Consider the following 17,957-nt stretch of genomic DNA (forward strand, 5'->3'; position numbering starts at 1 on the left):
ATCGCAGCTCCAGGAATCACTACAAAACCTGACTACAAATCGCTTACCGTCCCACTCTCTCTCTCTCTCTCTCTCTCTCTCTCTCTCTCTCTCTCTCTCTCTCTCTCTCTCTCTCTCTCTCTCTGTGTAATTTCGACTAATGCAGGGTTTTATCGGCCTCTCTACCTGTCTGCCGCACCTGTCTGGGGAGAATACAATTAGGGGACAGGTGGAGAGGCAGCAAGTTAAAGGTGTGCATCATTAGGAAGATCAAGAATGCGACTGGTTTTATGTTTATTTTTAAGAGACGTGGATTGTTTGTATAAGAAGAGGAAGAGGATTGTGTGGATTATATGTGGTGTCTTTGGTTGTGATGGCAATATAGAGACTGCGGGAGGAAGAAAGGGATAGAGAAGGAGAGAGATATATGGGACTAGTTTGTGTATATATAAGAGAAGTTGCTTGTTTATATATGTTAACGAAGATAATTGTATGAACTAAAATTGAGTGTGGTTTTCCTCTGTTTTAAGATAGCAATGCAGTATGTGTGAGAGAGATAAAGATGAACGAGAGAGAGAGAGAGAGAGAGAGAGAGAGAGAGAGAGAGAGAGAGAGAGAGAGAGAGAGAGAGAGAGAGAGAGAGAGAGAGAGAGAGAGAGAGAGAGATGCAATTAGAGGGGTTGCGTGGGATCGCTCACAGGACCCAAGTCACGCTCAGGTGGGTTCCCTTAATCACGCGCAGGTATCTCGCTCTCACTTGAAGCCCAGGGTAAAAAAAAAAAAAAAAGGGGGGTTAAATTCTACGAGTGTGTCCTGAATCCTAAAAAAAAAAAGGAGAGAGTCTTAAGGTAGCTAGTTGAGGAGGAAAACTTGTAGGATTCTCTCTCTCTCTCTCTCTCTCTCTCTCTCTCTCTCTCTCTCTCTCTCTCTCTCTCTCGTTCTCTCTCCCTCTCTCTCTCTCTCTCTCTCTCTCTCTCTCTCTCTCTCTCTCTCTCTTATGTATGTTAATGAATTTAGGGTCAAGTAATGTGCGTGTGTGTGTGTGTGTGCGTGTGTGTGTGTGTGTGTGTGTGTTCGTGTGTGTGTGTGTGTGGCAGGAGCGTCCACATGAAGAGAGGCATTGAAAGGAGTTGTGGAGTTAATTCCTTTGTCCGATAAGAAGAACATGGAGGAAGAGGAGGAGGAGGAAAGAATAAGAATGAGGAAGAGGAAGAAGAGAAAAAGATATGAATGAAAAGAATGATGAGGATTAGGGAAGGATAAGAAAGAAGAAGAGGAGAGGGCGGAAGAGGAAAAAAAGAATATGATTAAAGAGAATAAGGAGGAGGAAAGGATAAAAATGAAGAGGAGGAGGAGAAGGAAAGGAAGAAAGAGAGGAAGGGAATATATGATATAGAACAACAACAACAACAGCACAACTACCACTCCTACTAGAACAATAACAACAATAACAAAAATAGTTCATGCCACACTTACCAACCAACGCCTGACTGACTGACTGACTGACTGACTAAATGAATGAAGGAATGAATGAACGAATGAATGGGAACAATTAAAAGAGACTAATTACGTAAGTCGTCCAGCATTAATTGAAGAAGTTTAGCGCCGCCCCGATCAATAGGTCAACACCGGGGGATGTAATTAGAGCAGGTAAACATAATTAAGCAGATAGAAATAGCCGAAAAGCAGAATCAGGAGTGTCATTACGCTCTGATTGTTTACTTTTCTTCTTCAGTTTGAGGTTGAGTGCAGAGTAAGATATTTTTTTCATTCTTTTTCAACGTTTTTTTTTCTTGTTTTCTTATTTATGTACTTAAGTTGGCACACCTCCCGTAACTCACTCTCTACTTTTTTTTCTTTATTTCTTTCATTCTTTTTTCTTTTTTTGTTTGTTTGTTAGAATATTTGTACATTTGTTTCTCTGTTTCTTTCTCTCTCTCTTTCCATCTCCCTTTCCAAAGCCAGTATCAGTCCACAACAAAACAACAACAAAGACAGGTGCACAACTGGTAATTATCAGACTTATATCAAAGGTGTTCAAGTTGATTGATTACTTTCACTTTTAGCTTCTGTAATTAGACGATTGGGAGGTTGATTCTGAGCCAGACGGAGATACTACTACTACTACTACTACTACTACCACTACTACTACTACTACAACTATTACTGATGATGATGGTAGTATAGAGGTAGTGCGAGCGCGTGCAGTCCCTTTAAAATGAAACTCTCGCTATAATGAAGGTGAAGCGAGGTTACGTACTCTCCTAATTAATTGGGTTACCTGTCTACTCTCTGTGTGGGTCGACGACTTTGGAGCACAACAACATGCTTTTAAACATTAACAAACCTAATAACTAAAACAACAGTGCTTTAGCGACACTACACACACACACACACACACACACACACACACACACACACCCACGAGACTGCCAAGCTTGTTTATCAGTTCACAGCCACGATCACACCTACGGCCAAGTCCAGGTGAGGCGTGAGCTGCATTCTTCACGACTCGCCAGGTAAGACTTCTCGTTTGATCCGCCGCGTCAGGTAGAAAAGGAGGAGCAAGAGGGAGGAGGAGGAGGAGTAGGAGGAGCGATGGTGAGTTAAAGAGGTGGAAGAACGTGAGGATTTAGCATCGGAAAAGGAGAGGATGAAAGAAGAGTGAGAGGAAAAAGGCAAAATGATTCTCCTCTTTTGCCATGTTCTCTTTATCTCCATCTTCCTTTTCCTCCTCGTTCTCTTATTCTTCCCTCTTCTTGTTCTCCTCCTTTCTCTCTTCTTCTCCTCCCTTCTCCTCCTATTTCTAAGCCACGCGTTTTCTCTTTTCTCCCTTTCTCTATTCGACGTTGTAATTCTATCTTCTTACTTCCTTCCACCTTTATCTTCCCTTCCTCCTCTTCCTGCTTCTAGGCCATATTTGTCCTCTCTTTTCTTCCTCTCTTTATTCGACGTTGTAATCTTCTGTCTTCCTATTTTCTTCCGCAATATTCCTTCCCTCCTCCTCTTCCTGCTTCTAGTCCATATTTGTCCTCTCTTTTCTTCCTCTCTTTATTCGACGTTATAATCTTCTGTCTTCTTTCCCTTCTTTCATCCCCTCCTCCTTTTCCTGCTTCTAGGCCAATTTTGTCCTCTTTTTCTCTTCCTCTCTCTATTCGACGTTGCATTTCTCCCTCTTTTACTTTCTTTCTCTTTCCTTCTATCCTCCTCCTCCTCCAAATTTATCCTCTCTTTCTCTTTCTCTCTCTATTCGACGTTGCGTTCCTCCATCTTTCTACTTTCTTTCTCTTCCCCTTCTATCCTCCTCCTCCTCCTCCTAAACCACACCTGTACCTGGTTGTCACACTTAGAAATTAAAGAAAATACAAAACATTCAGTAAGGAGGTGTGCAAGGATGGGAGTGCGAGCATTATCACCACCACCATCACCACTATCACCCACCACCACCGCCACCCCCCCCATCACCCACCGCCCCCACCACCCACCCACACCCCCACCATCTCGTCCGTGGCACCACGCAAAGACAAACAAACCGTAACATCCTTGCAAGATTATGAAGGTGAGCCGCGGTAAATTTAATCAGCGATGTTTTTTCTTGAATGTGTATAAAGAGTTTCCACTACCAACATGCACCCACGTCATCACATCCACCATCATCACCACCATCATCACCACCACTACCATCACCACCATCATCACCACCATCATCACCACCACTACCATCACCACCTTCTCCTTCCCACTTCATGATATAATAAACAGGTAACAAATCTCTCTCTCTCTCTCTCTCTCTCTCTCTCTCTCTCTCTCTCTCTCTCTCTCTCTCTCTCTCTCTCTCTCTCTCTCTCTCTCTCTCTCTCTCTCTCTCACACACACACACATTTTTCATCCCCTTTGTTACCAAGAGCAAAACTAAACACTAATAAATCTCGTTCTAAGAATACAAGGAGAGGTGTTACTCGTCGTACTTTTCAAAATAGATTATAGCCAATCCAGACAAAATAAAATAAATGTAAAATCTAGGTATATTGGTGTAACAGAATGAAATCCAAAAATAAAATGGTAGAAATTAGTGTTCTTGTCCCTCGTAAGAAAAGTCTAATATGCTCTGTCTGGCAATAAAAAAAAAGACGATCCGGAAAGTTACTGAGTAAAAGAATAAGAAAAAGAAACTGAAAACGACGAGCGTAAAACTTTTTAAAATATTACCATCCGCTTTTGACTCACCATAAAGAACAACAATAAAGATGCATAACCAATAGGGAGAAAGATAGATAAACACATAGATAGATATAGACAGATATAGATAAACAATATATTAACCAGAACACATAATTAAAGGAAAGAATAAAACACACTAACACACTTACAATCACCCCAAACCAGCCGCAACGACACTTCCCCCAAAGACAGACAGACAGACATATAAAGAAAAGAGAACCTTGTATTTGGCGATAAAAATGGACCCTGTCAAGACGTCAGGCAGGGTGACTATAACAAGGCGGAGGAAGCGAGACAAATCCTCCTCTGATGTCTCTTGTTACTGCTGGTGCCACTCCTAACTACATTTACTTCTATTTCTGTACGTGTCCTTTTGAACCCAAGACTAAGGGACATATTTTTAAGCATTTCGGGGCCATAGTGCGCATATTTGACAAGACTTTCGTAGGAGGGTAGAGCATTTGCAGAGGTAGTTATATGACCTTAAACATTTCGGATAGTGCACTTAATTGACAAAGATTTCGTAGGGGCTTAGGGCATTTGCAGAGGTAGTTATATGACCTTGAACATTTCGGATAGTGCACTTAATTGACAAGGATTTCGTACGAGTTTAGGGCATTTGTAAAGGTAGTTTTATGACCCATCTGGTAGTTTCATCATTCTTTTGTGCCGTGAGCATACAAAACAAGTCATTAGAACGAGATTTATTTATTTTTCGGCCTCTGGAAAAAGCTGATATGAGAGGGGGAAGCGTCTGAATGTACCGACCAAAATATGCGTCCGAGGAATTCAACGCCTACTGAAGAAGCTCTGTTTGGGGTTTCCTTCGTTCATTCATGTAACTGAGGCTGCAGAGAAGGTTAAAACAATAATATTCTATACTTAACAGTGAATCCACAGTCAATGAAGTCAAAGATATGTTTCAATTGGCACTTCTCTTCATTTTTTCCTGCCCGTTTCATTTCCCTTCAATATCCACCTTTTTCAACTCATGTTCTCCTTAATCTCTTATCCCCTCCTTCCTGTCCATCTTCTTCCTCTACCATCAACACATCCTTTAGCTAACAAGACAACTTCTTTATTTTCTCCTACCTGCTTCCTCTCCCTTCATTAACCTCCTATTCATCCTCTCCTCAATTTCACTATCCTCCTTTTTCAAATCATTCTCTCCTCAATATCTTATCTCCTCCTTCCTGTCCATCTGCTTCCTCTACCATCAACACATCCTTTACCTAACAAGACTTTTTCTTTATTTTCTCCTACCTGCTTCCTCTCCCTTCATTAACCTCCTATTCATCCTCTCCTCAATTTCTTATCCTTTCCTCCCTGTCCACCTCCCTCAATTACCATCAACACACATTTTACCTAACAAGACAACTTCAGCACACCCCCGTAACCCATCTATCACGAGCCTCTAAACTCAGGAAGCGAATGGTTTAAAAACGTCTGGCAAAGCGGTGCCGGAATGGATTGAATATCTGCTGCAAATCGCTTACGACGAGAGGCCAAGGTTGAAATGAAGTCTGCAGCGAGTGTTGGCGGTGATTACAGAGGAAGCTGTAAAGCCTGCAGTAAATTCTTGATCATAAATTACTGAAGGATGAAAATTTCCGTAGAAAAAGGTGAAATTCCAATCAGATAAAAGCCCTGATGTACAGACTGAACCTAATGAACTATGACAATTTCCGTACGTAATAAAATAATCTGGAAAAAAAGCGAAATTACGATGAGATAAAGCCTTGAAGCAAACAAAAAAACTACTGGATGATGAATGTTTCTGCAGATTGTCACAAATAAAGATGAAATAGCAATCAGAAATCGTAGCGTTCCAAGGTGAAGTAATTGCCTTGACAGATAGCTCAACAAAAGGCACAGAAAGATTAGATATGAAAGCCAGTCCTCACTGTTCGCGGAAGAAGAGGAGGAGGAGGAGGAGGAGGAGGAGGAGGAGGAGGAGAGATTACCTACGAGACCCTCACATCGGCTCATAATAGTGATCAAGGCGCTATGGGCAAGGGTGAGGAAAAGGTCGAAATAATAGCCGCCTCTCACTGCATAACCTCACTACAGAATTGAGTTACTTCAAAACCATCACCACACGACCCTGATAAAACCCTTGTTAACCCCAACCACGTGACCCTTTGACCCCCTCCGTCCCTAACCTGTCAGGGATACACTAAAGGCAGACAGGAGATTGAAATAATAAAGTCATCCCTCACTGTTTGTTAAGGAGAGTAACCATAAAACCATAACACCATCACCTCCTCATAACCACCACCACCACCACCAGGCACCTCTTCGCCCCCTCCACCTCCAGCCCATTATCCCCTCCCCCCCCACTCCTTCGTCTGCCGGGAATGACCTAACAAACTTTACACCACCACTAACCGCAGGAATCGCCGTGATCTCGAGTAAGGGCGCCACTTGCCTCCCCATCACACGCCTCGCGCCATCATCAGCCAAACAACTAGTGCCTTAAGAGCCTATTCAAGAGCCGGAGGGAGGGAGGGGGGAGGGATGGGGGGAGGGAGGGAGGGAGTGGGGGAGGGAGGCCATGTTCACCTTCCTTGGGTCACAGTCATTTTACCTGATGCTCGATAAAAAAATAAGTCACCTGGACTCATCCTCTGTCATTATCTCATTTTAGTGTAAATTAAATGGCAGAGTTCATCTTCTTTCCTTGTCACCCGGTCTCATTTCGCCGTTGATCCTCGTGAAAAATATTAATCCATCCCGAGTCAAGCTTTTTTTTGCAACTGAAATTTGCAAAAGAGTAAGCAACCTCAACTCATCCATTTTATCTTTTTTTTTTTTTTTTTTTTACAGCAGAGGAGACAGTGCAAGGGCGTAAAAAAAAAAAAAAATAATGAGAAAAAAAAGCCCGCTACTTACTGCTCCTGAATAAAGTGGCCAAAAAATCTGCTTTTATGATAATGTAAATAGGGAAGTTTATCTAATTTACTTGTCACCCGGGATCTTTACACAGTTTTACGTTGTTTTTACAGCAAAGGAGGCAGCTTAGGGTACCCCACCCCCAGCTAAGTCGCCAGGAGAAAGGAAAATGGAATGGGAGGAAAGGTAGAGCCAACAGGTTAAGGAAGGTGGGAAGATGATGAGACGTAAAGGAGTACATAAAGGGGTGACGAAGGTAGCAAGTTTCAAAGGAAGGTTCGACAAAAAATCGTAATATAATAGAGTGGAATCAATGACAACACAAAATGAAAGGGAGGAAAAAGGGAGAAGGAAAAGAAAGAAGGAAGGATGGAGGATAGGATCAAATGGGTGAGTGAAGGCAGAATGTGATAAAAGAAGGAAGGATTTAAGGGTTGAAAATGGGAAGGATGAAAATAAAAAAGAAATGTGTTAAGGATGAAAGCACGAATAAAAGAAGGAGAAAAGGTTAGCGCGAAGGAAGAAATTATAGACAAACAGTAAAACGAAACCAAGGAAATACAATAAAAAAGGTGGAAGATGAAAAATAGAAAAAAGGACAGTGATGTAAATAATGAGTGAAGGAAAAAAAGGAAGAATATATGAACGAGAAAAGAAGGAGAAGGAGAAGGAAAAAGAAATAACAGACGAGTAAAACGATACCAAGGAAAAAACAATAAAGAAGAGGAAGATGAAAAATATAAAAAAAGGCAGTGATGTAAAGAACGAGTGAAGGAAAAAAGGAGGAATATATGAACGAGAAAAGAAGGATAAGAAGAAGGAAAAAGAAATAACAGACAAGTAAAAAGAAATCAAGGAAAATAATAAAAAAGGTGGAAGATAAAAAATTGAAAAAAAGGCATAGACATAAAGAACAAGTGAAAAAAAAGCAGAAATATATGAACGATAAAAAGATAAAAAGGAAGAGAAAAAGAAATTACAGACAGACAAAAACGAAACTAAGAAAATAAAAACAGTAAAGAGGTTGAAGATGAGAAAGAAGAAAGATGAAAAAAATTGCACTAACCCCCCAAAAAAAGATAGAGGGTAAGAAATATAAATGAACGAAGGAAAATTCAAGGCTGGAAAGAAAACTCTGAAACCGGCAATACATGGAAAAGACAAAGGGTCGCTGGCGGGTTACACAGTCCAATAATGGAGGTGATTAGGTGCGGAAAGACGAAGAGAGCCATCGACCCACCGCATGAGTCTCGTGATTTCTTGGCGACCCGGAAATGCGATGAAAAATGTATGAGGGTAATGGAGCAAGAGAAAGAAATGGTAGTTTGCGGAAGACATCAGAAAGACGAAAAAGGCAGAGAAGCAGAGGAGCAATGAAGTAAAAGAAGGGTAAAAGGAGAAAACAAAGAGGTAACACAAACGAGGAGCAGATATAAAAACAAAAGCATGTAAATGAATAATGGGAAAACTACCATCAGAAGAATAGGGAAGGTAAAGAATGGGAGAATGAAGAGACAAAAATGCATAAAATAGAAAACAATATAAAGCAATAATGAGAGTTTTGCCATAAAGTGCAATTAACAACGACTGACTACTTCGATTTGGTTGGGCCGAATGAACATAATACTCGTAAATGGAAGGTAAAAGAATGGAACATGAATAAGACACAAGAATAGAGAAAAAGATCGAGGAAGAGGAGAAGAACAAGGCACGGGAAGGAAAAGTAAGAGTTGCAGGAAGAGAACGAGGAATAAGAGGAGAAGGAAGAGAAAAACCAGGAAGCGGATGTCATTAACTCTCTCAGGGAACAAAATAATAAACATAATATAAACATAATATTTACATTAAGCGAGGTGATGATGGCCTCACAAGAAGAAGAGGAGGAGGAGGAGAGGAAGGAAATACAAACAGACAGACAATGAAAAACGGAAAAAAAGGCGGTGGCTGGAGGTCAAAATGGCAGGTCTCGTGTTCAGGAGGGAGCCGGTGTTCAATCCCGCCGCCTGCCCTGGATTTTTTTTTTCCGCCGAGTAGCAAAAGCTTAAACTGCCCATCGAACCACCAGAAACCTACCTATCAACCCGGACTCTATCAAAAAAATCAAAATGAGCCTCTGCAGCAGCAGCCAATGCAAACTATAAACACTACTACTAACACTAACCCAGACCAGAACAGGCTGGCACCACCCACCGAACCCCCGAATGAAGCCTTGGACCGACCATCAGGATCCACCGGGAAGAAGCCTATGAAAAAAAAATATGAACATGATTACTTAAGAAAACAATAAACCAAAAAAATAAATAAATAAAACGTAGTTGTAGAAAGAGGCAAAATTTTTAGTACGGTGAAAAGAAGTAATGGAGTAGAAGTAGACATAAGGGAGGGATGGGGGAGAGGGGTTAGGAGCAGGGAGAAAAGAGGGAGAGGAGGAGGAGGAGGAGGAGGATAGGCGAGAAGAATCCGAATTTATGGTTACAAAATCACTTTCTGATGGAAGTTTTGGCGCGGACGCTGCATAAATCTGGCTTAAAAATTCTCCACCACCACAACCACCATCACCTCCACCGCGCTGTACTTGGTTGCTTAGTTCTTTATCCTCCCCAACCACCACAACCACCATTCCCATCATCTTCAGCAACGCAATCTTTGTCACCACCACCACCACCACCACGATATAGATGGCAGGTTAGTTCTTTATCACTCACCACCACTTTTTCCATCATCACCATCAACGTCATCCCTATCAACACCATCACCACCACCACCATCACTGTCACCAGTACCAACAACAACTCCACAATCAGTAGCGCGACAAACACCAGCAACATCATCAATACCATCATCACCACCACGCACCATTAACACCACCACTATCAACACCATCAACATCACCAGCCGGCTTTGTCTACTATAGGAGGAGGAGGAGAATGACGAGGAAGAAGAGGAGGACGAGGAAGAGAAGGACGAGAAAGAAGAAAAGAGTAGAAGGAGGAGCAGGAAGAAGTAGAAAAGGCATAATACTGTCAAAAAATATATAACAAATGAATATAAATAATCAAATAAATACATAAGACACAAACTAAATGAAAAACCGCACAAACTAAAAAGAAAGTAGAAAACAAAACATGTAGATATGGAAAAAATACAGTAAAACAAGTGGAACAAGTGGTTTTTGAGGCATAAAATTCGAGAAGGGGCTGCTGAGAAAATGCCACGGAGTAAAAGTTTGAAGAGAGCCTTGAGGAGAGAAAAAACGGGGGAGAGAAAAAAAAAAAACCTGAGGAACGGTCAAATCTGAAAAAGGTAGAGCTGAAGAGGGGAAAAAAGAGGAGACTACCCCACACAAAAATATTGAAGTAGACAGTTCGGGGAAAGGAAAAGCTAAAGAGCCTTAAAAGAGGGATAAAAAGAAGTAAACAAAGAAAATAAAAGTTGGGAGGTAGTTGAATGAGCAAAAATCTGAAAAAAAGGTAGAGAAATGGAGGAAAGGCAAAGCTAAAAAGGAAAAAAAGGAATCATAGACATAGAATAAAAATTGAGAGGTAGTTGAGTGAGCATAAAAAATTGAGCTCAAGGAGAAAAATAAAAGAAGATTACGAAACCGAACTAGCTGAAAAAGTAGACAAATGGAGGAAAGGCAAAGCTAAAAAGGAAGGACACAAAAAAGTAAAAGTTGAGAGGTAGTTCAATGAGCAGACTACGAAACCAAGCAGGCTGAAAATACAGACAAATGAAGTAAAGGAGGAGAAAAAAGGGAGGATACATATATAGAAAAAAAATTGAGTATGGTTATAAGCAACAAAAAAAAGTAGTGCTGATGATAAAAGATACAGATTACGAAACGAGGCAACTTGAAAAAGTGGACAAATAAGGAAGAGAAAAAGCTGGAGAGGAGAAAAAGAAACACACAAATAGAATAAAAATTGAGAGGTAATTCAATGAGCACAAAAAAGTAAAGATGAAGATTGAAAAAAGAAAGAGATTACGAAACGAGGAAAGTTGAAAAAGTGGAGAAATAAGGAAAAGGCAAAGCTAGAGAATGTTTAAAAAGGGGGCATAGAAATAAAATAAAAATTAAGAGGTACTTCAATGCGCTTTTTTTTGCAGCAAAGGAGACGACTCAAGGGCAACGAAAAGAGTGCAGAGAAAAAAAAAAGCCCGCTACTCACCGCTCCCATAATAGACAAAAGTAAAGAGTGGCATAAAAAGTAGATTTGAAGATTAGAAAAAAGAAACGTTACGAAACAAGACAAAGTGAAAATGTAGACAATTGGGAGAAAAGGCAAGGCAGAAAGGAATTAAAAGGACCATACAAAAAAAGGTTGAGAGTTAGTTCTGATAAAAAAAAGAGCTGAGGATAAAACAGTAGAATACGAAACCAGGCAAGTTGAAAAAAGTGGACAAATACGAAAAAGAAAAAAGGAAAGAGTGGAAAAAAAAAACCACACGCACACAACAAAGAACCGTTGAGAACTGGTTACATGAGCAAGATAAAAAAGGAGAGTTCAAGAGAGGGAAAAAAAACTAGAGATTACGAAACCGAGCAAACAGGGACGGCAGTAAAAATAAAAATAAAAAGGGAGGTAAAGAGTACTTGCTCAAACTTTACGAGAGGGAAAAGAAAACGTAACCTGGAAATAATTAACGGTTGAAGGGATACCCGGCTGTTTTTTCTCTCCTTTTTATGCGTTTAATGAATAGGAAATGTCTAGGTCGTGCTAAGACAAAGGAAAAGTACATAAGTGATTCGTTAATTAGAAGGCAGGCTCACTTTACAGCCAGGTGGTATTGTCTTGCGTCTACTCTGTCTGTCTGTCTGTCTGTCTGTATGTATGTATGTATGTATGCCTAACACTCCATCTATCTATCTATTAATCTATCCATCTGTCTATCTGTCTATATATGCATTTCTATCTTTTTATCTATCTATATGTATCTAACTATTATTCTGTCTATCTATCTATTTATCAATCTATCTATCTATCTATATATCCATGTCTGTCTCTCTCTATCTCTATATATTTATCTATCTATATATCTACTTACTATCTCTATCTCGTGTGTCAAAGAAAATGATAACTATCTACACATCCCGTTTTTTTAACAACATAACGTGGGTAGTTAGGTCATTAATTTTTTTCGATAATCATTAATCACTTTTAACGTGTTGATGGAAAAAGCGCATTTGATTGCATTCCATATCCCGGTGGCCGAAAACATGTGTCCAGGGAAAGCGTCACAACTCATGATTAGGGAATAGCGTGTCGGAGCGCGTCCTGGCAGCCATGGCGAAGCTACTGCTCTCTGGTGGGCTCTGTTTTGACGGAGTGGATGAAATTGATGAAAGATTTAACCCTGTTGCAGCGACAGGCCAAATTTGTGGCTTTACCGTGTAGCAGCGACAGGCCAAATTTGTGGCTTTACCGTGTAGCAGCGACGGGCCAAATTTGTGGCTTTACCGTGTAGCAGCGACGGGCCAAATTTGTGGCTTTACCGTGTAGCAGCGACGGGCCAAATTTGTGGCTTTACAGTGTAGCAGCGACGGGCCAAATTTGTGGCACCGTGTAGCAGCGACGGGCCAAATTGACGGGCCAAATTTGTGGCTTTACCGTGTAGCAGCGACGGGCCAAATTTGTGGCTTTACCGTGTAGCAGCGACAGGCCAAATTTGTGGCTTTACCGTGTAGCAGCGACGGGCCAAATTTGTGGCTTTACCGTGTAGCAGCGACAGGCCAAATTTGTGGCTTTACCGTGTAGCAACGACGGGCCAAATTTGTGGCTTTACCGTGTAGCAGCGACAGGCCAAATTTGTGGCTTTACCGTGTAGCAGCGACTGGCCAAATTTGTGGCTGTACAGTGTAGCAGAGACGGGCCAAATTTGTGGCTGTACCGTGTAGCAGCGACGGGCCAAATTTGTGGCTTTACCGTGTAGCAACCGTGTAGCAACGATAGGCCAAATTTGTGGCTTTACCGTGTAGCAGTGACGGGCCAAATTTGTGGCTGTACCGTGTAACAGCGACGGGCCAAATTTGTGCCATGATATAAACTTCCCCAAAATAGATGATACATAAACTGATCACAAATGCTTAGATATATATTTTGAAATGGTTTGTGTGAGTGATGATTTTTTCTCATTTTTCTCGTTTAGAGGGACCATTAAGAAACATGATCCCTGCTGCTACCGGGTTAAAAGAGGCACAAAAGATTCACAACAACAGAGTGGACAAGACAAGTGCATCACGCTTCCTCGGATAAAAAAAAAAAAAACGAGTTAAATAATAAAACGCACAATATGAGAAACTACCAATTAAACTTAGAACGCAAATAATAGCAGAACATATCTTGATGAAATACACAACACACCAAAATATATACAACAAACAATAATGCAAATAATACAATCAGTGCTGTTCTGATGACCACCTATCAACCCGGACTCAAGCTAAACTCTCTTCGGGGAGCAACATAAGCCAAGCAAGAATGACGTCACTATAAAAGCAATTACCTGCGCCACTAACGGGACAGGTCCGACCAACAGGCCCCATCATGAAACAATTCCGGCGCTTTACTTTGAGCCTAACATAAAAATAACCCTAATAGTCTTATTCATTTGGCAAGATCCCTTCATATGAAACTGAATAAAAAAATACTCATACAAAAATCAAATAGGGAATTCTATGGTTTTGTCACGGTCACACACCTGTCCCCTTTATTCTCAACAGATCCGTACCATTCACGCGGGTCACTTACAACGGTAAAAAAATATTAAAACATAAAATAACACACACACACACACACACACACACACACACACACACACACACACACACACACACACACACACACACACACACAGAGAGAGAGAGAGAGAGAGAGAGAATGTATCGCCGACAGCTGGTGATTCATGAGTCCTTGACCTGAGTGAATTGCTAGTCAGTGTGTGTGTGTGTGTGTGTGTGTGTGTGCGTGAGGGGGGGGTAGGGTTGAGAGCTAAAAAAGATTGGCTTAAAATAGTATTATATATTTGTATGTTTGTATCAGTCTATCTGCTTTTATATTATTTTAGTACTGAACTGTTGACATCCCTCGTAGTACGTTGAACCGATTAAAACAGAACATATTACGTTACTGAAAGTGACCTAAAAATCTGTTATTACTTATGACCGGCAACAACTTATTTATAATCGAACGAAGATCAATATATATGAAACAAAATAAAAAGACTATATTTTTCCGTTACTGCTGGTGTGTGTGGGACGGTGTTGAGGTCAGTACGAAAGGAATGGATGAAAGTATAGCAAAGAAATGGAAAACGAGTGAAATGTGTCAACAATATATCAACACTAACAATAACAACAACAAAAGCGACATCACTGACCACTTTCCACTCCCTCTTTTCATTCCGTCCCTCCTACATCTCCGTTTTTCTCTCCCTCCCTACCTTCCTTTCGTTCACATTTTATTATCTTCCTTACTTTCATCCTTTCTTTGCTTCTATCTTCCTTCTTTCCTTTTTTCCTTCCTTCCTTCCTTCCTTTTCTTCCTTCCTTACTCGCTTTTTGCTTTCATTCATTCATTCTTTCTATCCTTCCTTCCTTCCTTCCCTACTTACTCACTTCTAGCCTTCATTCATTCATTCTTTCTATCCTTCCTTCCTTCCTTCCTTCCCTACTTACTCACTTCTAGCCTTCATTCATTCATTCTTTCTATCCTTCCTTCCTTCCTTTCTTCTTTCCTTCCTACCGCCCTCCCTTCCTTCTTTCTTTCCTTTCCTCCTTTCTTTACTCTCTATCTCCTTACCTTCTAACCTACAGAACCTACCCACCCACCTAACTCCCTCCCTCCCTCCTTCCTGTACCCCCATAACACGTTGAGTACTTGTTATGGAAAGGTCCACCTCCCATCAACTCCTCCATTTCCTCCCCAGCATTCCTCCATTTCCTTCCATCACTCTTCCCTCCCCACTCCTTCCCTTCCTCTTCCTACCAAACCCATCCGAACTCCCTCCCAATTAACTTCTTCCTCCTCCTTCCTCCGTCCCTCTCCCTCCTTCTCTCTATCTCTTTCCCATCACATATTTCACTGCTCCTCCATTTCGCCCATCCCATCATTTTCTTACATGGTCCCTCTCTCGTCAGTTTCCTCCTCCCCTTCCTCCTCCTCCTCCTCCTCCTCTTCTTTATCTCTATCTTATTACCTCTCATCTTTACTAACATTCAATTACTCTCACCTCCTAATTTTTTCACTTATATGTTAATAGCTTATCTTCTTTCTTTTTTGACACATCATTTTGAGTTTTTCTTTACTAAACTATCTTTCTCATAAGCTTTTAAGTCTTTAACGTGATCTTTGTCTTTCTTTTTTTCTTTCTCGTTCGGGGTTTTTTTTCTTCCCTTCTTTTTTTTTCTTTCTTTATTCTTTCTCTTCTTATCTTTGTTTTTCTTTTTCGTTCGTTCTTTCTTGTTTGCTTGTTTGTTTGCTTGATTGCCACACCACGTTGAAAACACCGCTTCTCGTCCGATCAGCGAAGTTAAGCGACGTTGGGTCTGGATAGTACTTGGATGGGTGACCGCCTGGGAACACCAGATGCTGTTGGCATCAGTCAGTCAGCGCCCTGCCCTCACTCCGAGAGGTCAAACCGCACGCGCTCCCACTTCCGTGACCTCTCTCGCTTGCGATTCCACCCTCGTGTGCTGTACTGAACTGTACTGTAAATCTTGCTGTGCTGTGTGCCGTGTGCTATTTCGCGTCGTGCTGCGTACTGCTTATTGTCAACCGAGTTAGCTGCCTGCAGAGGTGTGCTGTTTGCTGTGCGACCACGTGCTTCGCTGGACAGGATTAAGTGTTGCCCTTATTTTTACTACCTCTCTCTGCCTGTATCTACCCTCTCGCCGTAGCGCCCTGTAAAACATATATACACATATACACAAAACACAGTGTTACACTCTTTCCGCCACATTCTTTATATATTTCCAGATTCCACTCCGACGCCACTCCCTACGCAGGTGTTCAGACTTACCTGACCTGACTTGACCAGATTATTCCCCAGAGACACAGTAATCCTCATCACCTGCGTCTCTCCCTCTCGTCCCTCGCGTTTCGCTCCTCCTTTTCTCTCGCCTCCCCTCTCCATTGCCCCCCCCCCACTTGCCCCTCTCTGTCTCTCCTTCCTCACTCCCTATCTCGTTCCCACCCTCTCTCTCTCCCCCCCTTTCCTTCGCCCTCTTCCTCCCTCCATCCCTATCTCCCTCCTACGCCTTCCCATCTCTCTCTCTCTCTCTCTCTCTCTCTCTCTCTCTCTCTCTCTCTCTCTCTCTCTCTCTCTCTCTCTCTCTCTCTCTCTCTCTCTCTCTCTCTCTCTCTCTCTCTCTCACTTATTCTCGCTTATTCACGCACGCGTCCCTCTGCCCTACGAAAAAGAAAAAGCAAAGCAAATATATAGATAAACACTACTCACTTGCTCTCTCCTTACCAAGATGGCGCTAAAGAAATGTTCGACTTGCACAGGAAACTTCTCTGGTCATTTCTTCTCAGGACGATCGACCGTCTGCAAGATCTGCCTGTTGACACAGCAGATGGAAACGAGACTCCTTCAACAGGACGAAAGGCTGACGGCTGGCGAGAAGAAGATCACCGAACTAACAAGTACTGTTGATACCTTGCAGGAGTTTATCCAGGCCAACATCGTCGCCCCTCCTGCAACGGACGCCTCATCACCCTCCTCACCTGCACTCGATGCCCAGCCACCTTCCGAAGAAGGCACGTCACAGGGAACCGGTAGAGCTGACGCTGAATGCTTCACCCCCGTGAGGAGGAGCCAGACCCGCCCCTAGAGCCATTTATCCTACTCATTGCTACAACAGATTTGCCATACTGGAGGAGGAGGACGAGGAACAGAGCACCTTCTTGGTCGGTGACTCTATGATTCGCCATCAGGTGATTGAATTCTGTGGCAGAGTCCCCCGTCGTAGGCGTAACTACTGTTATCCTGGAGCTGGTGTTGACGACATCACAGCTGCCCTGGACGAGGTCTCCGCTGTGGCCTCTAATGACTCACTCTTTGTTCTCCACACAGGTACAAACGACGTCACCACGACCCGGTCTGAGGAACTGCTGGACAAGTACCGTAGGCTCATCCAGCAGTATAAGTCTAAATCCCCTAATATTATGATTTCAGGAATTCTACCACGGACATGGGATGAGGGCGACTTCTACAGTAAGGCCTTCAGCCTCAACAACCGCCTGCAGACTCTCTGCGGAGAGCTTGACGTCGAATTCTTTAACGCCTGGAACGATTTCTACGGCCAGAGTAGACTTTTCCAAAGGGACGGCATACACCTGTCCCCCTTGGGGGCAGCCAGATTTGGAAGGCTCCTCAACAACGCCGTACGTAACGCCCGAACAACAAAAAACGACTCTCAGCCACGTCCTTCCATCCCGCCCGTGTAAATAGACACCTCACACCGCAACAGACTCGTAACATTGAACCCTCCAGTACCTCTATTACCAAGCTTCAAGATAACCTAAGAGTCCTTAGTTTCAATGCGCGTAGCCTAAGAAACAAGTTTGATGAACTGCGATGTCTTGCTCTGACAGAAAACTTTGACGTAATTGCTATAACCGAAACATTTATCGACACCACTAATATTGATTTAAGTTCCGAATACAACATAGATGGCTACAGATTCTTCAACAATGATCGTGTAAACCGTAGAGGGGGTGGTGTCGCCCTTTTTGTCAAAAGCTACTTGCAACCTACTGACAAAACACCAAGAAACAGTAACGTTGAACATTTGTGCGTGCGAGTAAACATTGCAAAAGTCAATTTAAATATATCTGTCACTTACAGGCCTCCGGGGCAATCAC

The 17,957-nt window shown here is 42.1% G+C and overlaps 1 non-coding gene across 1 annotated transcript; it reads left to right on the forward strand.

Moving 5' to 3' along the window:
- The first annotated feature begins 15,570 nt into the window (after positions 1-15,570).
- On the forward strand, positions 15,571-15,689 carry LOC126981381 (5S ribosomal RNA). The gene has a single exon (XR_007733923.1). It is a non-coding gene; the product is annotated as a 5S ribosomal RNA (ribosomal RNA).
- Positions 15,690-17,957: the final 2,268 nt, after the last annotated feature.

Source organism: Eriocheir sinensis, chromosome 47 (assembly GCF_024679095.1).
Source record: "Eriocheir sinensis breed Jianghai 21 chromosome 47, ASM2467909v1, whole genome shotgun sequence".
NCBI classification, from domain to species: Eukaryota; Metazoa; Arthropoda; class Malacostraca; order Decapoda; family Varunidae; genus Eriocheir; species Eriocheir sinensis.